The sequence below is a fragment of the Mustela erminea genome, chromosome 7 (genome assembly GCF_009829155.1).
Source record: "Mustela erminea isolate mMusErm1 chromosome 7, mMusErm1.Pri, whole genome shotgun sequence".
NCBI lineage: Eukaryota > Metazoa > Chordata > Mammalia > Carnivora > Mustelidae > Mustela > Mustela erminea.
In genome coordinates, this window is record NC_045620.1 from 49,147,569 (window position 1) to 49,154,168 (window position 6,600).

A 6,600-nucleotide genomic window follows, 5' to 3' on the forward strand; every position below is an offset into this window, starting at 1 on the left:
GGATTATGTCAGGCATGCACCAGTGCTCCAGTGCTTATGTGGAGTTGGTGAGTGGTGGAGAGAGAGCGAGGTTGTGTCTTGTGGCTCTGAGTGTTTGGGGGGGGGGGGTTCTCTCCCAGCAGGGTGCCAGGCAGCCGCATGCTCAGAGAGAAACATGGTAGTGTTTTTGTGGACATCTGCATCTGGAAGACCCTGTAGAAGCTTGGCTGGTGTGACTCAACCACACTGCCTGTTCATTAGGATATAGGTCTTGGGGGGAATTGGGAAGGTGGGGGGATGCTGGGGAACTGGCAAAGGTAGAGGAACGCCCTGTGCATGGATGGCTGAGTAGTGATGAAGGGAAAGCAGGGCCCTTGAGAATCCAGAGGGGGTGGGGGAGCAGTGAATAGTGAAGTCACAAAACAGTGACCTAAGTGTTGGAAGATGAAGAGGAAGTAGCCAGGTGCTGACATTGTCCATTTGTGAGTGATTCCTGTTGAAGATCTCCTTGAGGTTGAGTCCTGAAGGATCAGTAGGCTGTGATGGAGGAAGGAAGACCCAACTCTGAGAGGTTCCAAGTGGCAGAAAAAGGACTGTCACAAGGGTGCGTCTGGGACCCTGAGGGTCCAATCTAGTTGCCCCTGCTCTTCTGCCTAGGGAAGGCCAGAGTGGCTGCCCTAATAGGGCCCTGACTGTGGTGGTTGAGGGGAGCAAGGGCATGGCAGACACCATGTAGTCCTTGCTTTCATACTATGCCTGAGGGCGGCACTTGGCAGGCCTGCGTACTCTCTCTGGTGTGACCCACAAATGCCCTTTATCCTGCTGCAGGTCTTGCTGGTCACCCCAAGAAGGTCCTGCTCAGTGCTCTTCCTGTGTCTATTTAGGGGCACCTCCCCAATAAGAATGGTTTATACTCTTTAATTCAAGATCCCAGAAATGTTGATTCTCATTTGTTATACAGACTTAAACTGATTGGTTAAAAAGTGTTTTGGGGAATGTTCCAGGATATGGCCTGGGACACAGGAGATACAGATATATCTCCTCTGCTAGGATAGAATTGGCCAGTTAAATTTGGGGGCCCAGGTTTTAACAACATGCTCAGAGACATGGAGGGGTAGGGTAGGTTCCTTGTCAGATGTTTCAAGTGATAGGTACAGTACACAGTAAACCCACTTCAGACCGACCCTCCATTACTGCTGAACGTCAGCCACTTGATGGCCATGAGCAACCCCCCTCCCATCTCAACCTTTCATGAGGGAAGAGACACAAAACACCCATCTCTTATTGCTGCACCTGCCCCTATTCCTGCTTATGTCTCAGATGTAACCCTGGTTTATAATCTGAGGCCATGTCTTTCCATTCCCAAACTGACTGATTCCCCCTGTAGGGTGATGACAGTGAGGCTTCGAGGGTCACATGGGCAGGACGAGAGGGGCAGCCTTGATACACGGCCTTCCTCTGAGACATAATGAATTGACAATCCGAACGTTAGATTGTGCTGGTCACAGTTGGAATAGACACTAGAGAAGGTCCCTCTGTAACAATGCCAATGGGAATTTATTTGGACAGAACTAGGATCAAATCCAGGGACTTGAACCAAACTTTCTTTAAACATAAAATGAATAATATAATCCTAAGGTTGGGAAGGGAATTTGAACAAGAACACACTGGCAATGTGTGCTAATCCCTTAGGCTAATAGTAACTGCCTGACAAGTGGGGATTGTTACTATTTTTATATTCAAAAGCTGTTAGGTTAACTGCATGTTGCAGGAGCAGTGAGAAAGGAATCCTGTCTCTTACATTTCTCTGAATTTTAAGGGAAGCTTTTCGATTTCTTCCAAAATGCCAGCTGGAATATTGATGGGGTTGCATCCAATCTGTAGATCAATTTGAGCATTATTGTCATTTTAGCAACGTTGTTTTCCAATTCGTGAACACAGAACGCCTTTCTGTTTATTTAACTCTTCTGTGTTTTCCTTCAGTGACATCTTGTATCTTTGGTATACAAGTTTTACACATCTTTTGTTACATGGATCCCTGAGTTTTTATTCTTCTGGATTCCATAAGTGTGACGTTTTGAATAATGGAATGATCTCCAGCACCCAGCAGACTTGGGTGCAAATTCTGGCTCTGTTAACTGACTAGTTTTGCACCTTGGGCAAGACACTAATGTTCTCTGAACATCTGTTTCCTCAAGTACAAAGTAGGCCTCATGTACAAAGAAGGCCTTCCAGTTCGTTCTTGCTGGGGCAGGCAAACTGTTCACGTTGGGAGATGTGCAAGAAAGCACACAGCACAGTGCTGGTGAAGATTAGTTGGGTTCCTTCCTTCACTAAACCTGCAGTCAGACTTGTTACCATTCCACACACGATATTGTGTTTGTGTGTGCTGTATCAAAGCACCACAACGTGGTTCTGGGACACACATCTGCCTACTTTTGTACTTCAGATATTTAAAAATATTTTTCACCCTTCTTTTCTCTTTAGTGATACAATTTTTATCTATTTATAATTCTCAATTTCTCCCCCTCAAAAAAAAAAATCCCCTTGAGATTCTTTGACCTACATCCGGCTTTTGTGGGCTTATTAAAGAATTTTCTCCCCCCAAAGTTGTACTAATGCAATTCACGTCATTTATTATCTCATTACCAGCTCATATGTTCTTAGAAGCATGGAATTTTATCAGAATTCTTCTATTCTTCTATCTTTAAATAGACTTTACCATGTTTAATACCTGAGGTGATTGATGCCCAGCCCCTGTAAATCAAGCAAGCTTTGTCTCCCTTCTTTTAATTCAGTGATTTCTGTTGTACAGAGGGCTCAGGTTTCAAAACCTAGTAAAGACCTGATGACCTGGCCTCAAGGGGACAAGCTGCCATCTCCCTGTGTATGCCACACTGCATGCAGCGTGGTGGGGTACGTGCTCCCCCAGCAGTCAGAGGGATGGAATTGTCAAAGCAAATCCTCTTCAGGAACTCAGGGTCTCTTTCCCAAAGTTAAATAGGAACAGGGTTTTTTAATCAACACTGGGGACTATTGCTCCTAGACAGAAAACCCACGAGCTACAGAGGATATCAACAACAGCAGCCGACAGGCAGAATTTAGCTAATTCTATTGAGAATCTTAGGATCGTATGCCATGCTGATCTTAAATGTGACATGTATGTTCACTTCCGTGACAGGTAAGTTGACAGCTAAGTAGGATCAGAAATGGATTTCCCAACCTGCACTGCCACAATCTGTGTTTTTCCGTTGGAAATAGTGCAGGCTCTCCTGTGGGGCGGAGATTGTGTTCAGTCTCCTGCACCTAATGCTCTGACAGCCTTCAGCCTCGTTTGCAGGTGGTGTTACCCACAGGGTGACGTCAGAGCCTAGACCCTGAAGGAGCATGCTGATGAGCACTGAGCACTACCCTGTTAGGGAGAGAAGGAAGGCCTTCCTGATCCCGCTCACAAGCATGAGTGATCGGAAGAGGAACAGAAGAATGCAGTGTCTCACGCTTAGTGACTCAGTTTTAACTTCAGATAGGGAGGAAGGGTAATGGGCTCCCCTTCTCCAGCGCTCACCTCTGTGGCCCGCAGGGAAGCCTGAAGTAAGTGGCCATATGAGCACACAAGAAGCACTGATGTAAAGCAACCTGTCGTGACATAAACCTTTCTGTCACTTAGTGTTAATAATTAGAAATCACATGCAAAGGATGGGTCAGTACCAGTCTAGATTCATGAGCTTCCAGAGAATCTTATCCATGCAAACAGAAGTTCTGCCTGCCTTCTGCAGGCAGGGTTTGCTCACCGGTGGGAGAGAAACAAGGGAAAGAAGCACTCCTGATAAAGCAAAGAGTGACCCCTTTCCTGTCATTTGAAAAAATCTCCAGAATGAGATGTAATTCCTTACGAATGGTTGGAAACCATATAAACAGCTGATTTCCCATTATCAGCCTAGGGAACAGGGATAATAGATGCCGTGTGAATCATGCCATTAATTTTAATGATTCTGAGCAAAGCTTGTTCCTAATACAAATATCTGCCGTTGTGAATGCCACAGTCACTCCCAGAGTGACTGCATGCCCAGCTCTCCTCTGAGGTCAGGCAGGAAGTCAGATGGCCTGCAAGTATCAGGAGAGGAAGACCACATGGGCCAGTTAGTCCTCCATCACCCAGACTGAGGAGCCAGTGTCTGTAGCTCTGCGCAGACAGAAGCTCAAGGGCTGTGTGTCAGCCCTGTCCTCCAGGGAGTGTGTCAGTTTGCCCATCTACAGCTCACAAATGGCATTTTACTTTTTTTTTTTTTTTAAAAAGATTTTATTTATTTATTTGAGAGAGTAAGTGAAAAGGAGAGAGAGAATACAAACGGGGAATAGCAGGCTGAGGGAGAAGCAGATCCCCCGCTGAGCAGACAGCCCGACATGGGGCTTGACCCCAAGACCCTGAAATCATGACCTGAGCCAAAGACAGATGCTTAACCCACGGAGTCACTCAGGCAGCCCACAAATGGCGTTTAAAAAATGCCAAATGATGACTGTAATGTTTCTTTAGAAATAAACAAATATTACTTTGAATATTTTAATGCAACTGGAATAAATAAAATTGGAAGAAGATGCCAGAAAACGTAGAAACACCACATAAGTTAAAAAAAAAAAAAAAAAAAAAAGAAGAACAAGGATTCAGCACCTTCCTTTCCTCCAAGTTCTGTTTTTAATCCCTTGTCTGTGAATTTTCACAAGATATTTGGCTATTTGGGCATTTCTATATCAACTTAGAGAATCTGATGTTTCTTAGTTGGCAAACAAAAGCAAATACTCTTTTTTCCCCCTCTGTTTTGATTGAAGCAATGTGCCCCTTCCTATTATTTATTATGCTGTAGATGTGACTTTGTCATCCCGCTCTACCACATGCTTAGTTAAAGCATAGCTTTTAAAATCCTGATCATATCAGTCCTGTCTATCAGAGCATGAACACTGCCCCAGAGGAGCAGGAGACAAAGAACATGGGGTCTCTACTCAGAAGTCTGTGCTGTGGGAGATCCATTTCCCATAAAGCAAAATGAATTGTACTCATCATTTGATGCTGACAGTAGGACAGTAGGACCACCCAAGGGGGTGGCCCAAGGGAGGATTTTCTAATTAGTGAAGATAAATTGAAAATGGAAGCAGGTGGCTTACCAACTCTACTATATAAACACTTTTAAAAATGAGAAAAAATGAGATTTCCTCAAGCTAGCAAGAATGTGAAATAACTTCAATTTTTTTAGGAAAAGAAAATATATCTCTTTTTATCTACTAATCTAGGTAAATAACATATTTGCATATTTCATATATTTTATTATGTTGCAAATTCTATTTTGTACTTTATATAGTAGTATGTGTTTTGCTTTGAAAACTGTACTTCTATAGATGCTATACTAAGACTCTTGAAAGTCCTTACCTCATTGCACTATGGACTAAATGTTTTTGTCCCTCCAGAATCCCTATGTTGAAGCCCTAGCCCTCAATACAATGGTATTTTGAGATGGAGCCTTTGGCACGTGAAAAGGATTATTTGAAGTCATGAGTTTGGGGTCCTCATGAGAGGATTGGTGCCTTATAACAAGAGGAAGGGAGAGAACTGCTGTTGTCTCCCCACAGGTACACACCTAGGAAAGGTTATGTGAGGACAGAGGGAGGAAAAGGACTTCTGCTAGCCAGGAAGAAGGCCTTCACCGGAAATCAAACCATCCAGCACCTTGACCTTGGGCTTCCCAGCTTCCAGAATTGTGAGAAAATAAATGTCTGCGGTTTAAGCTGTCCACTCTGTAGTGTTTTGATGGCAGCCCAAGAGGATTTTCTATTACCCACAGTCACTGGCCCTGGGTAGTGGCTAAGATGTCATATGTGACACTGCCAAGAAGTAGCAGCTAATGAAGACTTTTCCCACTCATTTGTTGGATTCCATTTATTTCAGCCCTAAGCTAGGCTGTTCACAGCTAGGCCGTTGCATGGCCTACTGTGTTTCTGATGAGAGACAGTATGGAGCAGAGGCTGGGGCAGGGGTTCTGAGGCCAGACTGGCTGGGTTCAAATCCCAGCTTTGCCACTTATTACCTGTCTGACTGTCAGACCTGACTTTACCTCTCTGTATCTCAGTTCTCTCTTCTGACTATGACAGTGGTAATAATAAGGACCATTTTACAAGATGGTTGTGACATACTGAACTGTGAGGTGCTTGGTCCATGTTGCCTCTGACATTGTCCATCCTTAGGGATCTAAAGAAGAATTTCACTTATCAGGTCTCATCCAGGAGTTTTATGTACAGGTGTATCTTCTGCACACTACCTCTGCAAATCAAAAGCTTCTTACAGGCTAACACCTCCAGCTTTCCACCACTTTCCTAGCAGTAGAAGACCACTCAGCCTATATTAGGACAAGTTTCAAGGGCCAGAGAGTGAATGCCCTGGGATCAGGTTTTGACCAATGATGGACAGAAAATTGGTGTACAAATATCCCAGTTCCCTTGATCCTCAGGTCAGATTACACTGAGTACATGTATGACATGGTCTCTCAGACTTCCCCCAAAAGACTGAGCACTAGCTGCCTACAGCAGAAACTGGCTTTTTAATAGGACATCCTTTCTTATCTTCTCTCTGTC

The 6,600-nt window shown here is 44.3% G+C and overlaps 1 protein-coding gene across 4 annotated transcripts in view; it reads left to right on the top strand.

The window, feature by feature from the left end:
* Positions 1-6,600, top strand: part of SYNDIG1 (synapse differentiation inducing 1) — a 173,728-nt gene that overhangs the window by 31,272 nt on the left and 135,856 nt on the right. The window lies entirely within an intron of this gene.